Source organism: Dreissena polymorpha, chromosome 14 (genome assembly GCF_020536995.1).
Source record: "Dreissena polymorpha isolate Duluth1 chromosome 14, UMN_Dpol_1.0, whole genome shotgun sequence".
In the NCBI taxonomy this organism is placed as follows: domain Eukaryota; kingdom Metazoa; phylum Mollusca; class Bivalvia; order Myida; family Dreissenidae; genus Dreissena; species Dreissena polymorpha.
Genome location: NC_068368.1, coordinates 31129810 through 31150454, shown reverse-complemented (window position 1 = coordinate 31150454; position 20645 = coordinate 31129810). Strand labels below are relative to the sequence as shown.

Sequence of the window (20645 nt, the reverse complement as noted above, 5' to 3'; positions counted from 1 at the left end):
ATATCGGATTTTTTTTTAACATATACATTGCGATTATCATTCAGGGTTATATTTGTTAATGTACGGATTTCAATAAGACTTCGAGTTGTATAGATATATTGACTATAAGGAATATGCGAATTGCAAACATTAAAGAAGACAATTTGTACTCTGTCTGCTCGTATCATACAGGTACATTGATACAATAAAACCCAATTTGAATATGATTGTTAATCATTAACAAATGTTATGTCTACATACTTACTTTCCTCATTAAATATTCCTATTTGTACTAACAATTTAACTTTATTTTGCCAACCATTACACGATTCTGTGTGTTTGCAGACAGTGTGATACACACAATCCTTAAATTGTTTTATTATAATTGAATTGTGCCTGTGTTTTAAACACAACGTAAATATATTTTATGATTCGACATATTTTAAAATTTGACAAATTGTTGCCATTTTCGTCGAAAGAGTATTTTACAAACATGTTATAACGTGAATTGCATATGTCACGTAACCATTTTCATATTCATTTCGTTACCGTCCAAATTATTGTAACGGTTGCAAGAGAAATTGAAACAATACCGATGGTGTACGAACAGTTTGTTTAAAAGAAGGACTTACTGACATCCAGGATTGATTTGAATGAATCACCCATTCCGCTACAGAAATTTCTAATACACTGAATAACGACAGCAGCATTATGAAGTACGTGTAATGGAGATAAATCAATAAAGTAAGTTATAAGTTAATAACGTTTTCCTAACATATCATGAACATGTATGTATGAACAATTATTCATTGTTAAATTTGATGTTGCGATCGTTACTGTCCTGTGCTTATCTTAAGAGATTTTATTTCATTGAGATTAAAGTCATACAACATCTTAATATGCCTTGGGAAACTGATAAAAAAAGTTTAATAAATTATTGTTTTATTTCTCGAGCTTAACTTTTCAACCGTCTCAGTTATAAGCACGTTTGCTTTAGGATTCTAGTTAAACAAGTCTAAACGAATGTACACAAATGTGTAGTTTAGCAAAACTATCTAAATTGTTCCCATTTTTAACAATCAATTAGTGATCATGTTTACCTCACCTTTTATAATTTATATATTGATGGATGAATGGGAAACAGATGTAAGTAACAAATTTATTCGTACACACTTTCAGTGCGACCGGCCTAGCGTTCATACATTGCATGATGGAAAAATAATTTTCTTTTTATTCGTTTTCCTTAAATACCACTTAATTCACTTCTGTTAATCAACAATGTACTCCCATAAACAAAACAAGACTTGTATACTTTTCAATACATTTTCTGTAGTTGGTAAAGCATCGGGACAGTCTACTCAACAAAAAGAACGGTACATTGTAATAACAATAATAAAAAAAAAAAAAAATAAAACAACTATATGTCAACACATAACAAAGTCATGTAAATAAACGTATAATTACAGCCACAGACAAGCGTTCATGACCATTATCTTTTATATAACCATCTTATTCACTGTCGCTAATCATCGTCCATGTCTTTAAAAAAGCATGTCTTTAATACCAGTATTTGCTGCAACAGTAGCACCTCCTGATTGAAGCGAATGCAAACAATATTTAGAAACATCCTTCACATGAGGCTTTAAAGCTTAAAAAAAAAGATTTGTTAAATTTGTATAAGACATCTTTCTGTTTGTCTTCCTGACACTGTAACATTGATTAGTCAAACATGTATTACACAATACATGATTATCATTGGATAACTTACACCAATGGCAAGAACCGTCTCGGAATATACCTGTCTTACTTCTCTATATAAAAATAGCCATGTAAGAATCGTGAAAATATATATCACGAACGTGAATATTCAATAATTCCGAACTTCTCAAAAAACAGAAAATGCTCTGAAAAAAGCACATATAATACGCCGATATATTATATTGCCAATTACATATAAACAACCATAAACTTTATTTAATATACTGATATATATTGGTTCTGTTTTATACTTTGGATGGAATTATTTTAGCAGATTCCAAAATATTAACAACTTATTTTGACCGCGTTGGAGATCTAAACCGAACATTTCATGAAACCATTGTGTCGAATAGAAAGCTGCAATAAAAGGAGATGGCGCATGACATGTTTGAATCAAAGATGACAAATAAATAGCAACCACTGGAGTCTTAGCGGGTAAAGTGTCCCTACTTCCCAACCCATCACACAACACATATGAAAACGCATGAAAGCACCGTGATATTTTGTGTCCGTGCTTTGAGCGCGCGACTGGCGTAGAAAGTCTGAGAGCAGAGACACTTTCTCCGCCAACACAACCGGCCGTTAACCTCTTCCCTGTAAATCTGCAAACATAAACGTATACACATTTTCTTAATGAAAACAGCCATACACATATCAAATAAAACATATCCATATCCAATGTTCCTTTAAAACGTTAAATGTCACAAATGAACAAATAATATATCAATACAGATAACATTTAGCAACTGCCTAACCACAATAAAACATACATTCTATTGTATCGTTCATACGATATATTAAAGACAATTATTGCCAATCCCGACTTTTGGTTCAATAATCTGTTATTACGATCATTTAATTGTTTAAGCAACACTGCTATTTGACTGTCATATGACCCCACTTATAAAATACCAACAAACTTTTCCGTGTCATTCCTGCGATACCGCAATGACAATCATCAAGTATTGGTGATACCGCCTTCAACATTAAATGTTAAAGCAAATAAGACCATGACTGTCATTCTTGCGATAACGCAATGACAATCATAAAATATTGGCGATACAGCCTTCTACATAAAATGTTTAATGCAAATAATAGCATGATTGCATAACACAATATACAGGTGATACCACCTTTTAGTTTTTTTGTGTTTATGTACGAAAATCAATCTTGAACACAATCATTCGAAATTTTAAATTCGTATTTCCAAACATTCCATTTCCATGTTTTCACTTAACGAAAAACTGTTATTAGACGGCAAATCAAGCCAATCAAGAACTTTATCGATTAGAAACCCACTCGGACACAATAACGACCAATACAGTGAGGATTTCCAACAAGGACACACCAGTATACCAATTGCTCTGTTATACGTCATTTTCTTAAAAGCTCTGTGAATAACAGCTATGGGAGGAAAAAATAAACCAAATTATTTCCCCAATCTTCTGAAAATGCATCAACCCCCGAACAAGAAGGGTTCCTAAACCTAGATGAAACTAGTTGTTAAGCGTTGTAATATGATGCAAACCAATCGATATCTGGTTTACCGAATCTCAAAACAATCATTTCAAATATCATATTAGATATACCCTGATCATCAAAATCAGATATTCTTGACAGATAATCTGCCTTATTATTTTCAGTTCTAGGAATCCACTCTTTTTCAAGCGAAATTGAGGGTTGTATACAGAATTGAAAGATACCGTATGCAACGTCTTGCAAATCCCTTTTCATTGATCCCTTTTAGCGATTGATTTAATTCCTTGATTGTCAGTAAGCCATTTCACGTTATGATGGCTTAGCAAATGCCCTAACGACAAAAGCACTATGTACACAGCAACTAATACCCGCCAAGTAGAAGATATTGTACATTCGTCATTCGACAAGACACCATGGGAAACCCCATTCGGCGTTTTGACTTCATATCCCGCATAACCGATGGCCCTAGCGCCTAAAACACTATCTTAGTACAAGTCATGCACTTGATTGCTCAAATCGCTTCTCATTCAAAAGATGTAAATAATGCTTCCAAAACATCAATTGATCTCTACTCTCATTACTCAAGTAAATGAATGAATCCCAATGATGTGTATACAATTACACAAATGAATATCAAGTAATATTTACTTGATTAAGGGGAGGAACACTGTCTTTAAATGCTTCTACATACGCCGTAAGGCTCAACTCAAGTGCATCGAATATTGAATCAAAGTACTGACAGTACTGGTGTGACGATGCTTTTGAAGAGGATTGATATCAAAGCATCTATTTAAGTTGATCTACATCACCATAATTGTGTATGTGGGTACGAAAATTGTTGGTAGGAAAAAAAATGTGTACGAACATTTGGGGTACAAAAAGTATGCCAAAAAAATTCGGTACGAGAAAAGATTTGGTAACGAAAAAAAATTTAGGTAGGAAAACATTTGGGTACGAGCAAAACTTTGGGTAGGAAAAAAAATGGGTACGAAAAATGTAGGGTACGAATAAAAATGGGGGTACGGGGAAGTAGTACCCGTGGGAATACTTGATCCATTCAGCGAAACTGGGAGGCGGGTTACATTCTCGATATAATATAACAAGAAATATCTTTAAAAAGATATTCGACATGTATTTTCTGTACCATTTATCTTAAAAAAAACGTTCTGTTACAGTCAAACGTTTGTGGGTTATAACATTACGTTTCTGCATATAAATTCAAAACTTGACATGCTCTTTAATTACGCCATGCTCTTTAATTTCACATGTATATCATACCAAACTTTATATTTCGTTGTTTCCTATCCTAAGTTAATTATGCTATGTGTACGGACGTTATTTCACATGCCCATGTGCATGAACATATAATTTTTCTCTTTTGATTTTTTTTTCTCAAATTCAATAAGCTTAGGCATGTTTGTTCGTTAAGTACGGCAATGATTTCATGATGATTCCCGAAAGTAGGTATGAGCACATAGTCGTAAAAGCACTTGAATACGTGAGTTCGCCCATGAACACATGGTAAGGTTAACTAAATCTCCGCGATATGACCTAATATGTGTTTAAAACAGCAAACAATATCCAACAAACGAATGAATTATCAAACATAAATATGCAAAATGAGAAAGCACGCATGAGAGCGAGTTTCACAGATGTCATACGGCTATTATGCTGTTTATATACCATAGTCGCTACAACGTTTACAAATGGCAGGTTCGAAATAATTCGTTTTCTTTACACTCATGACCGCGTTGAAAGTTAATTATACACGTTTTAATTCGCAATTTATTTACTGAGCTTCCTATACCTTTATCAATGATAATCAGCGAGGTATGCCGATTAGAAAAATCGAGCTATCCCAATCGGACTGGTTCGGTCTTTTACATAGGTCGCCATTGTGAAGAATTTTTTAATGGTATGATAACTTAGACGAGCTGCTTCGCAGCATCGTCAAAAATAAATCATGTTTCAGTTGTTCGTTCATTCCGATAGTTTCATCAACTCCCATAGATCACTCTATCAATGATATTGGAAATTATGACCAATATCTGATAAAGCTTGTATAACTTATTTCTATTACATAAATGTTTGTGTGTTTTTTTATTAAAGTCGTCAATTTGATATAGATTTCTCTATAGTTTGAAAACATTTAGGCAAAGATTACGCATTTAATATAAAATGCAAATAATTTAGAAAATATAACCTTTTAATCAGTATGTTGGTTTATCGGTCAATTAGAATATCACTTCAATGAATCATTTAAAAGTTATAACAAACATGAAATGTTTTCCGATCAAATGATGCATGACACATAAAACATATTGATAGGAAGATATGAACAAATCAAGGTTGCTAGGTTGCTCGCCTAGAATGGTCATGTTAATATGGAAGTACTTGATATATAAATTTATTAGCCTGTGGATGTTGGTAAGACATGAAATATTTAATGAAATGTCTCAAAGTGTAGATTTTTTCATTTAGTAAAAGAAAGGCAACATAACCATTAAGTGGCTGATAAGAACTTGTGGCTGAATACAAAGAAAAAGAGGCTATGTACATGATTGTTGAAAAAATTATTATATATTAATTTTCTGATCAAATATGGTATTTTTAGTTAATAGGGGAGATACATTTTTAATAATAAACAATATAGTTATAAATGTTTCGGTGAAGTGCATGTCATCCAGCAGTATCATAGTACGTGTTTTGGTCTAAAAAACCAATAACATATTTTAAAGTTCATAACCCCTGTTGCAAAAAAATCATGAAAAATAAAATTTTCAGAGTAACCCATTAAACAACCATACAATGCTTTTTTAGACCCTAGACATTGTCTCTGCACTCATTTGTCTATAATTACTTATGTTTTAAAAAAATTTTTAATCATGCTACTCATGGTACCAGTTTTTGGTTAGAAAATTAATTACATTAATTTAAAGTGGGTCACCCCTTGTTGCCAAAGAATTCATAAACAATATAGTTTTGACAGAAATCCATTAAAATAAAAAGAAAATGCCTTCTCAAACCTTAAGTATTATTCCTGCAAGCATTTTACATCAATTATTTATGTTTGGAAAAAACATTGGGTCATGCTATCTTGATACATATTAACTAAAGTCTTCACTGCGTTTGATCTTTAACTAGAGGTTAAAGGCCAACAAATGTAGTCCCTATTTACATGTACTAGCCGTTGGATAAAGCTGTGGGATAAACCTTATCTTTATCCGCTGTGTCGTATTTTGTTATATAAAATCATTTAGCTGTAGGATAAAATACTTTACACTAAATATTTATAAAAAGCATTCCGATGGCTTAGAACTGAAATTTATCAAGTTTGTAATAACAATGTTACTTCGGCTATTGATATGCAATTACAATATTAATACGGACATTTAAACAACCGTTTTGGTATAATATAATATAATATACAGAAGTGAAACTTCAGCTGCTGGAGCAGTATTGAATTCTTATTAATATAAACAATTAGTTGGTCCTTTATTTAAGGCAAGTGACCGATTGCCCAAACAGTACAAAACAGCACCATACAAAACAACATAAACACATATAAGAATAAAGCTGGGGTCACCGCCTTGGAACGGTCAATACAAAACATTGGGGGTTTAAACCGGTTTTAGAGCGCTCAACCTCACACTTGGCCCAGCAATATTCATGATACATTTAAGTGTAAATAGAATTTAACCTCATAGCATTGTAACTCAAATTAGACAATAACAAAAGAGAATTAAAACGCATTCAATTTAATTACCATATGATTACTCAATGGTAGGAAAAATACCAGAGCAACAGAGTTACAACTTTATGAGAAACGATGAAATGAAACTACGAACAAGTGTCAACTACATTCCTTCTTTATAGAAAAAGATTTAAGAATATAGCGCCATGAAGTTAATATTTCAGATCATCATCGCGCAAATACAGGAAAAAGCAGAAATAATGGGTGTAAAAGATCACTATTACAACATCACTAATGCGATGAATGAGCGATCTAAGAAACAAAAGGAGACAATGAAAACGAAGTACAGGTACCCTTTAATCGCAAAAAATTCAAAGTTAAATATTAATTAAGCAAGCCGTTGTACAACGCATGTTCTTGTTTGCTTGTTCTTATTCTTAATAATTTTAGTGATTTCGGTTGATGGTTATCCATAATATATATATGTTTAACATGTGCCTAAGTCATTACTGTTTATTCGTTTGTTTTAATATTAGAATCATCTTTGCTGAATCTCTGACAATTTCTTTCAGGGTCATTTTACTATGTTTGAGTCTTTAAAAGGATATTCTCCAGCCTTTTGTTGATTTCTGATGACGATAATTAATAAGTAATGAGCTTTCAAGTTCATGAGAATATTAAACGTTTGATTTGTTATATGTTAAATCGTGTGTCATACAAATGGGAAAGTTATGCCCACACATGGGGAAGTTATTCCCTTTAGAAACATAAGAGGCATTCAAATGTACGATACAATATCTCTTCGGAATATCAAACGATAGATTGCAAAATTAGAATACTCAAGCAAAACCCAGTGGAGTGAGTCCATTACTCAACTAGATACAGTATCTGAACATTTGATACAAGATCAATCATCGATTGAAAATCCTAAATGAGAAGATCGATGAATTCAAATTGTATTGTCTTAATGGCGGACACAACTGCACAATCATAAAAAATAACACGATGTCTTATACGTTATAGTACGCTCATTGGGTCAGTGTCGACCTGAAATGGATTGAAGTCACCCGGGAGTGACTAGAAGCCGATTCTTGTCACCCTAGGGTGACTTCAAGCCGATTCATGTCACCCTGGGGTGACTTCAAGCCGACCGGGTGACTAGAATTGGCTTGAAGTCACCCCAGGGTGACATGAATCGGCTTCTAGTCACCCCAGGGTGACATCAAGCCATTTCAGGTCGACAATGACCCAATGAGCTGTAGTAATTGTTGTATCGACTTTCCTTCTCACCGTTGACGTTCTGCGTCAAAGTTATTTAAATTGATGTAACCCCCCCCCCCCCCCCCCGCTCCCCCGTACTGTAACATTCTTATCTGAAGACCAAACAATTTATGACTTTTTCAGTCGATTCTGATTGTTATTTTTGTAGTCAACTGGGTAATTACTAATATATCACTATCTTCGTAAAATATACATTACAGTTGAAGTGAAACAAGTATCAGGTTGCAAGATCACGTGACCGTTGGGTTTTCCCAATTAAACGTCAATGGATGTAACACACAAGTAAGTGCTGCTTTTTTCCAAATTCCTTTTTAAAACAATTTCCCTTAAGAATTTCAACTTGTGCATAAAAGACAGATTTTTATGCTGCTTATGGCAATTTGAAATACATCATAATCATTTTAATTAACAAGCCGATGTTCTTGTTCAATATAAAGAAAATTCAATTTATAATGCATGACTATGCGTCACGCAACGTGAAATTTTGTCGCCGATTTCAGACGTTTTCAATGATTTATTCTTATATCTTAAGATATCGGCAGAAACTGCAAGAAAAGCTGTCTTTTATGCCCTAAAGATTTCTGCAAATGTATTTTAGTGACTTGAGAATTTTGCAATAATAAAGTACTTAACGGTGTGTTTGAATTTTGTCCAGCCCGTGTGTAACCATCTGAAAACCCCGTTCATTCTGCACCCTGAGTATGGTACTGATCAAGATGGGCACATGGTTTTAAAGTAGGGCTGAAACATATTGTTGAAATCTCAAAGTTGTTATGTTATCAATACGTGTTTTTCGTTCTTAGTTCTTTGTTGTTTGCATTATAATCATAATAGGCACACGAAAAATGAAACGAATTCGCGGGTCAAAACATAATTAATCGCGGTTCAAAGTTTCTGCAAACTGTATCGGGCGGGTCAATATTTTTCACAAAAAAGCCGTAATATTAAAGGGTCCATTTGTCCGTGTGCCGTCCCCTGACATGCAGTCACACTTGCGGAATAAACCTTATATGATTGTGCCATTCGATTACTTCAACCAATCTTTCATTTATGATTTATTTTAAGGCTGTTCATTTCTAATAATCAACTAGATTAATGCACATGAAGACAATAGACCTAACGAAGGCATTTAATTCACAAGTATGGGAGTATTTGGGTGATTTTGCGCCCGCACGTGCACCGGCTTCAGTCCCGCTTGTGTACGAGTATAGCAAGTACGGGTTTTAGCGTGTATCGGAGGTGACGTTGTTCAACAAATTCTATACATTGATGGTGACGTCACTACGTTATTGTCACCTCTATACTAAGACGCATCACATTCACCTGGTTTGGAGAATTATGCTTCCGCCAAAGTAGTTCTGCGTAGGAATGAAAATGTTAATAATGAAAGACAACTCGTTTTTTATTGTGTGTTTAAAACGGAATGTTGTTTAAAGAAATGTAATTTAATTATGGTTCAATGTGAATTTGAATCTCTATTAAGACTGATAGCGATTATCAGAAGTACGATAACCTGACCTACTTTCGCTTACACTTTTCACTCGTAAAAGAAGTGCTACCCACAATTCCTTTCTCGTTAGTACACAGGTCAGTAAGACCGGTGTGTACACAATGTGTTCAACAAACAACGACGCCACAAATATACTAATTCAAACAGGATAAACAGGATAATTCTAATGAGTTCAAAAAATTGATCACGTGGGGTAAAAACTAGATTTCTAGATCAAATTAAAGAAACAGGTTGTGAACACTATGGGGCCCCATTTATTGCCTTATCTTCATGAAACTTGATCAGAAATGATTGTTTAGCTGATTTTGAAAATGGATGATGTGAGATCAAAAACTACTTTACTATGCAACATTAAATTAAAAATCTTGTGAACATACTAGAGGCCGCATTAACAGCCCGATCTTCATGACATTTGCTCAGAAGATGTTTCTTTCACCTGTCATTATTTCAAATTAAAGAAAACGTGTATGAGCACTGTAGATTTCACATATATTACCAAGTCTTAACGAACCTTGTTTAGAACATTTGTCTTAAAGGGGCCTTTTCACAGAATTTGGCATGTATTGAAGTTTGTCTTTAAATGCCTTATATTAATAAATGTAAACATTGGATCAAAAAAGGTCCAGTAAAAAATCAAGAATACAAATGAAAATCGAAAAAAGTAACCCTCATCAGGGCTCGAACCACTGACCCCTGGAATCCTGGAGTAAACATCTACCCATTTAGACCACTCGGCCATCCGTACTCATACAATGAAGCTAGTATTTTATACTTTATATAAGCAATCCTCGTAGTTTTACAAAATATAACGACAACAACAGAACTCTCCAAATTATTCAATCGTTTCGCGTTGAAACGCTTTATAATTTTCAGGTTTTAAATCGCCAAAAAAAGCATATAATGGCTATTTTAGAGCATGGTAAATGTTCAGTATTACTGTTCCTCACAAATATCAAAACTAAACGAAAATTTGCGAATCTGAAACGACTTTGTTTAATTTTGTCAATTTACCAAAACGTGAAAAGGGCCCTTTAATTATACCTCGACTAAATTTAAAACTGGGTTACGTGGTTTCATGAACAAGGTTGTTACGTCGAATTATAAGAAACAAAAAATGTGAACACTGAACAGTAGTGATACCGTATATATTGCCTAATACTTGTATTCCAATATTCATTATCATTTTTTAACATTTGCTATAATTATTGCTCTAGCGATTGAGATAGGATTTCAGTCAAGTCCAACATGGCTACCATAAGGTATGACAGTTATCCTTATCTGACTATGACAAACAATTTGAACATTCTAGAAATCACATTTGTTACCGACTCATCGTGAAACTGGCACACAGTATTATACAATAGAGTTATAATATATAAGCTGAGTTTTAAACTATTGTGGTTTTAAAGAGAAAACAAACAGGCTTCCATGTGTTGGGGCACTTATTCAATTAAAGCTATTAAACACTAACTGCTCAGAAGAGTTAATTTCCTCTGAGTCTCAGGTGTACGCCTTATGCCATTTGGTCATATTGTTTGTTTGAAATTAATTGGTTTGCTTTGTTTGTATTTTTCCCACTAAGTTGTGTACCTACGCATCCAGTAATTGTTGTTTTATAAAGCATCATTTTCTTATAAATCTATGTATAACAATAGAGGATGAGGTTATTCTAAATGTTAAAGCTCTTTGTCTTATTGCCAAAACACGTATGTTGATATATCTGCCACATTCTGTCATAAGACATATAATGTTTCTGCCACGTTATTTTACTATTTTTATTGTAATTTAACATATTTATGATATTTTTCAATCTTAACCAAAGCCGAAATCACACGCACCTTTAAATATCGATCCGTAGACCCGAGCCAAAGAAATTGTTCGACCCTTTGGTTACCGAAACGTTTGTGTGTTTTTTTTTTTGGTTGCAAAATAAGTTTGCTTTCCAGAAAACTGTTCACAGCTGATGTTGAATATTAACTTTTAAAACTCACCGTATACATTTTATTAAAAATCTGTGACCATCTTAAAAGTGCTGAAAGTCACACTAAAATTAGTTAAAAATCAGTATATCGCAAAAAAAGTGTACAGTTTGCTTTGTCGCCCAACATCAGTCATATAAATTTATCGATCAGAAAGAGTGGAAAAAAGGCAGCCACCTTGGTGGATATTATACGTTCATATGGTTAGATTACCTGAGCACAACATGATCATTTGACCATTTTTCATTAGTCGTGTATCAAAATAAATTTGCATCTATCTAAATAGCTGGATTTACATAATAATAGCCAGATATAATGCGAATGAGACACTTATTCAACATTTTTATGTCTTACTCAACCGCTGCATTTGTAGGTAACCGATGAATCAAACAGGTTAAATAGTAAAGTAGAAATATGTTAGTTTCAAGAGTAAAACTGTTTCCTTTAAAAAAATAAACTATTGTTTTACCAAACTGCATGAAATGTAATTAAACAACTAATACTTTATCCAAGTTCTTATGTGAGAAATGGTACAATCTACAGCTTGTGGAAATTAAACGCTTATAAAAATTGGTTTGGATGTTTTTTACTGATCCTTCTAATCTCTATCATTCTAAATACACGGCAAACATTACATAAATAATTGTGTATTATGTACAAACGCAGATATATATGAATCATTTCATTCTGAAATTTATTTTTATAATACTGTATAGAATTAAACGTTATATATTCAATGTTATTTGTTCGTATCATGTGTGATGGTCCAAAAGTGTTATGCTGAATTATAAAGAATAAACTGATGATTTTCAACACATGCTTTCCACTTGTTAAGCTTGTTAAGACCTTAAATCCTTCTTTTAATACCAGTAGCTAAAAAAACATCAGTTTTTTATAGGTCGATGAGATATTATCATAATTAATAAGTCGCACAGGTTTTCTAAGTCAAAATGTTAAAATGATAAAGTGTAAATAATAAAGATAAAGTGTTATCAAATGTAATATCGTATATTTTAACACAAAAAAGAGCGCGTGTGCACTAGACAAATGAAAACAAGAACATTTTTGTTTCCATAGCAACCATTGGTATAAATTTTATTTCGTAAATGTAATCAAAATAACGCCTCGCGATCTTACATCTTACAATAAAGCAACCGATATGGTGGTGCATATTTTAGTATGATTTAAACATAATAAATAATGTTTGTAACTTTAAACTTGCTTCTTTATTTAATTATGTTTTATGCTACATCTATTGCTGTAAAAATGATCATTTTATAACAGAAATACAGTATGTATTATATATAAATGCATATTGTTATTTTTTGAGTATATTTAAATATGCAACATGAATTCAAAAGCATCAAGACTGCAAACAGTTTGAAGTTTAAAGGAAACAGTCACGTCAGTCTTGGGTGTTAAAACTGTGTGAATAAGAAGGCGAGTGTGGCGGCAAGCAGCGGTGCCGTAGAAACCGCCAGGGTGTTGGAGCCATTGCAGTAATCGCCTTTACAAGTACAGATTTCACCTCCACTCGACTTATCGCACGTGTCAGGTGCGGCGGTTGGGGCGCACGCCCTGATTACGACTGTACATTAAAAAAACTATGTTTAATACAAATTTATGTTTAAAAGAATATGTTCACTCTGTCTAATGAAATATCCAGTAGTTAGTAGTAGTAGTAGTAGTAGTAGTAGTAGTAGTAGTAGTAGTAGTAGTAGTAGTAGTAGTAGTAGTAGTAGTAGTTGTAGTAGTAGTAGTAGTAGTAGTAGTAGTAGTAGTAGTAGTAGTAATAGTAGCAGCAGCAGCAGCAGCAGAAGCAGAAGCAGCAGCAGCAGCAGTAGTAGTATAAATAAGTATAGCGTTGTGTTTTACGTTTTAATGTCGTCCTTTCTCAATCCTAACAATATATTAACTGAAACAACAATAACAAGATGACGTCCATGTATATGACGTTATTCGGCGGCGTCACACGACGGCGCGCCAACGGCGGCGTCACACGACGGCGCGCCAAATTCCCTACATTCTCCGGGCCGAGAAATGTTAATATGCACTTACAACAATATGCTTATTTAATTAAAATAATTAAATCTACTGATGTTTTTGAAACTTCAAATTTCCATAACATCATAAAGATTTTTACACTTGATTGCACACAATTAAAGTCAGTTGTCGTCACATTGTACTTCTAGCGGGTATAGTTTGACGATAGGTCTGGTAGTGATTCGACTGGATGTACCGAGGCGCGCGGCCCTCGTCAACCCATCATTTCCGGTGAGAAGCTCGTCTACTACAGCCAGGGTCCACGGAAGTCGCGGTTTGAAGTCGTCGGCACGATAACAACGTCGCCCAAACGTATCGTCTGATGATTGTTGCCGCCTTTCGTTTGGAATTCCCTCAGTGACGTCAGATTTTCGTGAGTCCATCGGTGACGGTACTGTTCGATAAGACGCACGCGAGCCTGTGCGCGTTGTGTGATATCACGACGTGTAACGTTGGGGAATGAACTATCACCAACGGCTTTGGTGTCACTGTATGGAAGTCCAGTCCGGCTTATTCCGTGGAGTTGATGCGCTGATGTTTCGAATTGCATATAAGTGTTTCCTTTTTACATGAAATAATATTGTCATTTATTGAGCTTTTGCCGTTTTGGCGTCTACGTGTTTTGCTCGGTGTTTGAATGACGTCCGTGCAAGTACTCTTTGGAACGACGCTTGCATTGAGCGCTTCCGATGTCGTCTGATCTTCTGAATGGTTGGTTTCCGGCCATTTCCGACTGGATGGCGATTTTGAATCCGAAATCGTGGACGGAAATGGTGATTCCGGAAGATTCTCCGATGTCAAATTGTCTGTCTGCTCCGGGCAGTCGTGACTTCTGCTTCTTTTTCGAACTGGTGTCGATTGCGACGATTTTCCCAGGCACTCTTTGATGTTAAAAAGTGACTTCCGGTTGCTCCGCAGTCGCGGCGAACTCTCCGCTAGTGGGCTCTGTCGGCTCCAGTAATCGGACAGTTTCTTGATCTCTCGCTGGGAGTGATCAGAGAGTATCCCAGGATTCTGGGGAGTTTTATTCGAACTCACGACGGGTGCGGTTTGAACTCACCGACGGTTTGGGAATGTTGTCCAAACTAACCCCGTGCTCCTGGTGAGTGCCACCTGACGTCGTATAGGAGCCATTCCTAGTGCGGCTTAAACTCAGCCCGGGATCCTTGGGATAGTCGGCCGAAAACTTACTTGGTGTCCGAGGAACACCGCTTAATCCCACAGATCTGCTCGACGCCTTAAGTATGGCGACAGGTTCGCTCTCTGCATCTCGTCGTAAAGTTTTGCATGACTCGACCGTTTCAATATTGCTTTGACTTTCTCTGGTAGCCTTTTCCGGCTTGCCGGACCCGCGCATAGCCTCTGACAAATTTTGAGGCGTCGAACGAGCGTCCTGCTCCTTATTCCTTCCCCTAGACCTGCTATGTGCGGCTCCAGATCGATTTAAAGTTTCACTTGGCGATGGTTTGTTATGCGTGTTTGTGTCACCGGATGTTGGGTGCTTAACGTTCTGCTGGGCTGGTTGCATTACGTTGGTGTCAGCGATGGTGGTAGAGACTTGACGGGGTTGATGAAAGGCCGGAGGCGACGACTGATAAACGTTTTCGGATGATGTCGGTAGGGTAGTTAACTGCAATGCGCGTGTGGTTCTTCCTCTACGCTTCGATAGCGTGTATTGGATAACTCGGGTGGCTGCAGAACGGACATCGACATACTACTATCATGGACGGCTGTACTACTTGAAGATGGGTGATCACGCAGATTTTGACGGTATCTCCGAAGCTTCGCTTCCATGTCAAAAACGTAGATCTGCGAGTCCAACAGCTCGTCTGATAATGCAATTATTTTCTCATTTAATCCTCGTATTATCTCCAACTGGTTCTCTATTGCAACGATTGTTGGTTCAAAATGCAATTTGTCATTTTCTTCCAATCTTTCGATTAATCGCTCAATAACTTTTTGATTCCCTAGTCTCTGCCCCTTTAACATATCTGTATTTGTTGACGGCATACTTAGTTTTTTCGTCACGGCACCAAAATGTCTACTTGAATTGAATAAATAAGTACAGCGTTGTGCTTTACGTTTTTATGTCGTCCTTTCTCAATCATAACAATATATTAACTGAAACAACAATAACAAGATGACGTGCATGTATATGACGTTTTTCGGCGGCGTCACACGACGGCGCGCCAACGGCGGCGTCACACGACGGCGCGCCAAATACCCAACAAGTAGTAGTAGTAGTAGAAGTAGTAGTAGTGTTCTGCAGGGAAATTAATGGATAGCATTCAACCATGAAATTAATAACAACATTGTGATGCCTGTTGTTTACATTAATATCACTCTGTTGAAAGCGAATTAATTTCACCATGCTCTTGGTTTATATTGCAGCAAATTAATTTCCTGAATAGATGTTTGACATTGAAAAAGCTGTTAGAATAACTTTGATAGATAAGCAGTTTTAGTTGAGTTTTGGTTTTATAGAGAAAGGACATACATGGGAATAGAAAATAGGTGTTTAATGTTTTATATGAAAAGTAAAGTATATTAAGAAATAATTAAATAACCACAGTGTAATAAAAGTATAATATAGTTAAAAGTGAAATTGTGTGTTTGTCTTATTTTCCTGAGGTGGATTAATTAAAATAGACCCAATAGAACAAGAAGTAGAAGTAGTAGTAGTAGTAGTAGTAGTAGTAGTAGTAGAAGTAGTAATAGTAGTAGTAGTAGTAGTAGTAGTAGTAGTAGTAGTAGTAGTAGTAGTAGTAATAGTAGTAGTAGTAGTAGTAAGAACATCTAAACCGTGAAGAACATCTAAACGGATATTTCCGGTGTTTAAATCTTCATTTAGTCAACGAATTTTAACTTGACCATCTAAGGCATAAATAATAAAACCTTCTGCCTATTTTTACTATGTTTTTATTAAAAATGTATTGAGCTAGTTACCTCCGTTCACTTTTGTTTTTAAGCAGGCTGTGCACGTCTCCCCCCAGTCTGTCCCGACACCTGAAGTAACATTTATCAAGCATTACGCTTTATTTTGCAGATTTTTTTTCATTGTAGATACAGAGGAAAACAAATGCTCTGCGACAGCATGTCTGACATAGCTTTTCTTCTAAAATTTAATTCAAACATTGCAGCTTTATGATGGCTAAAAAAAGTCATGCATACTTTTATAGAATGGATCCGCACACTTGTCTTTATCAAATTCTCCCTTGCATTCCCAACACTTGATGGAATTCCACACTGGGAACTGAAAATAGATGACGGAAGAGGTATATCTAGAATGTACTAAATTGCAAAACACAATATTTAATAAATGAAAAACACATGCTTAACTAAAAAATGTGTACAGGTGCATTAGAACTGAATTTTGTTTAAAATATACACAATTCTTACATCAAAATTCGTTAACATAATTAGAACTTATTCAGTCAAACTGTTCATTGAAACAAAAATGTCTGATGCATTTAAACACACATGTGTTTCGTAGTTTGAAACACAACTAAAATCGTGCCGTTTATGTTTGATGCAAAATAAAATGAGAAATAGTTCAAACAGTCCTTTGTTGGCTTTTGCTTGAATTATCCAAAAGTAATCCGCGCGTAATCGATAGAAGGCTTTATCATATATGTTCTTATCATCATTGTCATCAAAATCGATCGTAATATCATTATGCACCAAACAAAAAGACTAAAATTGAATATAAGATTTAATTATCATAACCACACAGCAAAATGGCAAGCGCGCAAGTGATACCGAAATTGTTTATTCCAAACATGTTTCTTCTTTGACACAAGACCGGCAAATGACAAACGCTGTTATAGTATCCGGTAAACATATTTCCTGTCCACATAGTATGATTAACAAGATACGCAAGCGTATGCCTATCAACTCTCTCCGCATACTTGCAAATACTTCAAGGTCTAATATACTTTATTTTTCCCTGCATGATTAAATGTAAAAGCGACAACTTTAACCGAACATAAATGCAACATGTTGCACATAGAGACCCCCATAACCATACCTTTTCTTGAACAAACTCAAAAAAGATCTATAAACAAATTAAAATAGTCTTTTTTATTGCAATGTGTTTAATATAGTCTCTTAATTTATTATATTTCAATGATTTAATAGTGAACAAGTATGCAAATTGCAAAACATTCCTTCAAGTAAAATATGATGATGTTTTTAGAGAGTACAGCCCTACATGACCGAATTATTCAGTATAATGGACCCTACAAGACAACGATACTTTTTTAAATCGCAAAAAAATCGGCACTTTTTGCTAATCAATAACCTATTTCATAGTACAGGCCACATTACAGGTCGATTTTCATTAACTGGAATAATACGAATAAGTCAACTTAGTGGAATATGTGAACATGCTATGTCGTATAAGAAATAAACTTAAAAACGTGTCAATGGCTTATTTCAGCACGAACTGGTGCGCTTTGAGGGTGCTCAAGACGAATTTCTGAACGATTTTTTCCACTTAAAAATCAGTAGTTTTTTTTTAAATTCGCAATGATCGTTAATTCATATAACAAAACGCACTTATTTCGTGAAACAAACTAAAACGCATAATACTCTGAACAAACAAAAAATGGTGATTTTATGTAAATACTGATCCTTTGAAGCAGGGACTATTTTGCATTTAGGTCACAATATATTAAATATTTTCCCGATATAATTCACTGTAAAGGCAACTTTAGGTGAAAATAATTGCAGCATTTTGCACATAGAGACCTCCATAACCATACATATTAGTAAAGGAAATTAAAAACTAAATTGATTTAAGCAATAAAAAAGATATGCTATGTTCAAACAAAGAAAGAACTCGAAACAAATAAAAATCGACTGTATTGCACCTTCTTTGTTCGGCCTTTATCTAGGAAAATGAAACCTTTTTAGTTCATTTTTTTACTAAATTCCCTTATTTAATCATATTTCAGGGATAAAGCAGTGAATTCCTATTCTCTCCATTCAATATCTCCGAAAAATAGAACCCGAACAACGGTCTAAAGTGTAAAACATGCTTTAGAGTAAAATATGATACTTTTTTTAGACAGTAAAGCCCTTCATGACATTATTATTTAGTATAATGTAACCTAAATGTCAGCAAAATCAGCATCGTGTACACATCGGTCTTACTGACCTGCATTGTGTACACACCGGTCTTACTGACATGTGTACTAACGCGAAAGGAATTGTGGGTAGCACTTCTTTATCGAGTAAAAAGTGAAAGCGAAAGTAGGTCAGGTAATCGTTTTTTTTGATAATCGCTATCAGTCTTTATAGAGATTCAAAATCACATTTAAACATAATTAAATAACATTTCTTTAAACAACATTCCGTTTTAAACACACACTAAAAAACAATTTTTCTTGCATTATTAACATTTTCATTCCTACGCAGAACTACTTTGGCGGAAGAATAATTCCCCAAACCAGGGAAATGTGATGCGTCTTAGTATAGAGGTGACAATAACGTAGTGACGTCACCATCTATGTATAGAATTACTGACCTGTGTACTAACGCGAAAGGAATTGTGGGTAGCACTTCTTTTACGAGTGAAAAGTGAAAGCGAAAGTAGGTCAGGTAATCGTGCTTCTGATAATCGCTATCAGTCTTAATATTGATTCAAAATCACATTTAAACATAATTAAATAACATTTCTTTAAACAACATTACGTTTTAAACACACAATAAAAAACGATTTTTCTTTCATCATTAACATTTTCATTCCTACGCAGAAAAACTTTGGCGGAAGCATAATTCCCAAAACCAGTAGAATGTGATGCGTCTTAGCATAGAGGTGACAATAACGTAGTGACGTCACCATCTATGTATAGAATGGCAAAATCAGCGCCCATCGTAATAAGTTACAATACACTAAATATCTTTTGTGTCAATGCTTTACCCTCTAAAATCAAAATGATTATGTATTTGAAGACACAATTCTCTGAATGATACTTTCCGTGACTTTATTGTTGAATATTTCTGTCTGCCAATCTCTTGCACGACGGTTACATTGTATGTGAGAGCAATGAACGACAACTCTGCATGGAGATTGTCTGTGTGCATGTGGTAGGAAAAAGATTGTACTACAAATTCACTGTTTTGCTTGAGATTGAGTTGTGAACACCTATTCATGCCCTACCACTTTATCCAAAAGATAAAACCAGAACAATGGTTTAAAGTGTAAAACTTGCCTTCGAGTAAATTATGATATTGTTTTAGAGAGTACAGCCCTACATGACAATATTATTTAGTATACTGTAACCTAGAAGCCGGTAATAAGCCTACATGACACGATTATTCAGTATACTGTAACCTAAAAGCCGGTAATAAGATGGCCATAAAACGGTGACCGTTGATTCGCGTCGAGTTCTTTCTTACATACCACTTGACCGATCTTTTTATTGTTTAAATAAATATAAATCGGCTTGTAATGCTCTTTAAGAAAAGGAAATATTATGAGGGTCCCTTTGCGCAAAAGTTTGGCTTTATTTTTTGTTAAAGTTATTGCATTATTGTATTAAGGAAATCTTTTAGTATATTGTGACCATTATCTGTGACGCTCCGACTGTGCTTGATTTACTCCATAGACGTGCACGCCTAAGGCCATAATATACTAAATAGTTTCCCTATATAATTCAATGTAAAAGCGACAACTTTAAGCGAAAATAAATGCAACATTTTGCACATAGAGACCCCCATAACCATACCTTTTCTTAAAGGCCATTCTAAGCGGAATCGATTGATGCAATGAAAAAGGTATGTCATGTTCAAACCAAAAAAGAACTTGACGCTAATCAAAATCGACTGTTTTTGCAACTTTTTTCCGGCCGTTTCTAAGTATAATGTAACCATTTCAGTGCAATGCTTACTCTAGTCTCTTAGTTTATCATATTTCAGG

The 20645-nt window shown here is 34.7% G+C and overlaps 1 long non-coding RNA gene across 1 annotated transcript; it reads right to left on the bottom strand.

Moving 5' to 3' along the window:
• Nucleotides 1-12787: 12787 nt before the first annotated feature.
• Nucleotides 12788-17525, bottom strand: LOC127858221 (uncharacterized). The gene is made up of 4 exons (XR_008038815.1): nucleotides 17483-17525; nucleotides 16895-16976; nucleotides 16670-16729; nucleotides 12788-13268 (listed from the first exon to the last, which is right to left on the bottom strand). It is a non-coding gene; the product is annotated as an uncharacterized LOC127858221 (long non-coding RNA).
• Nucleotides 17526-20645: the final 3120 nt, after the last annotated feature.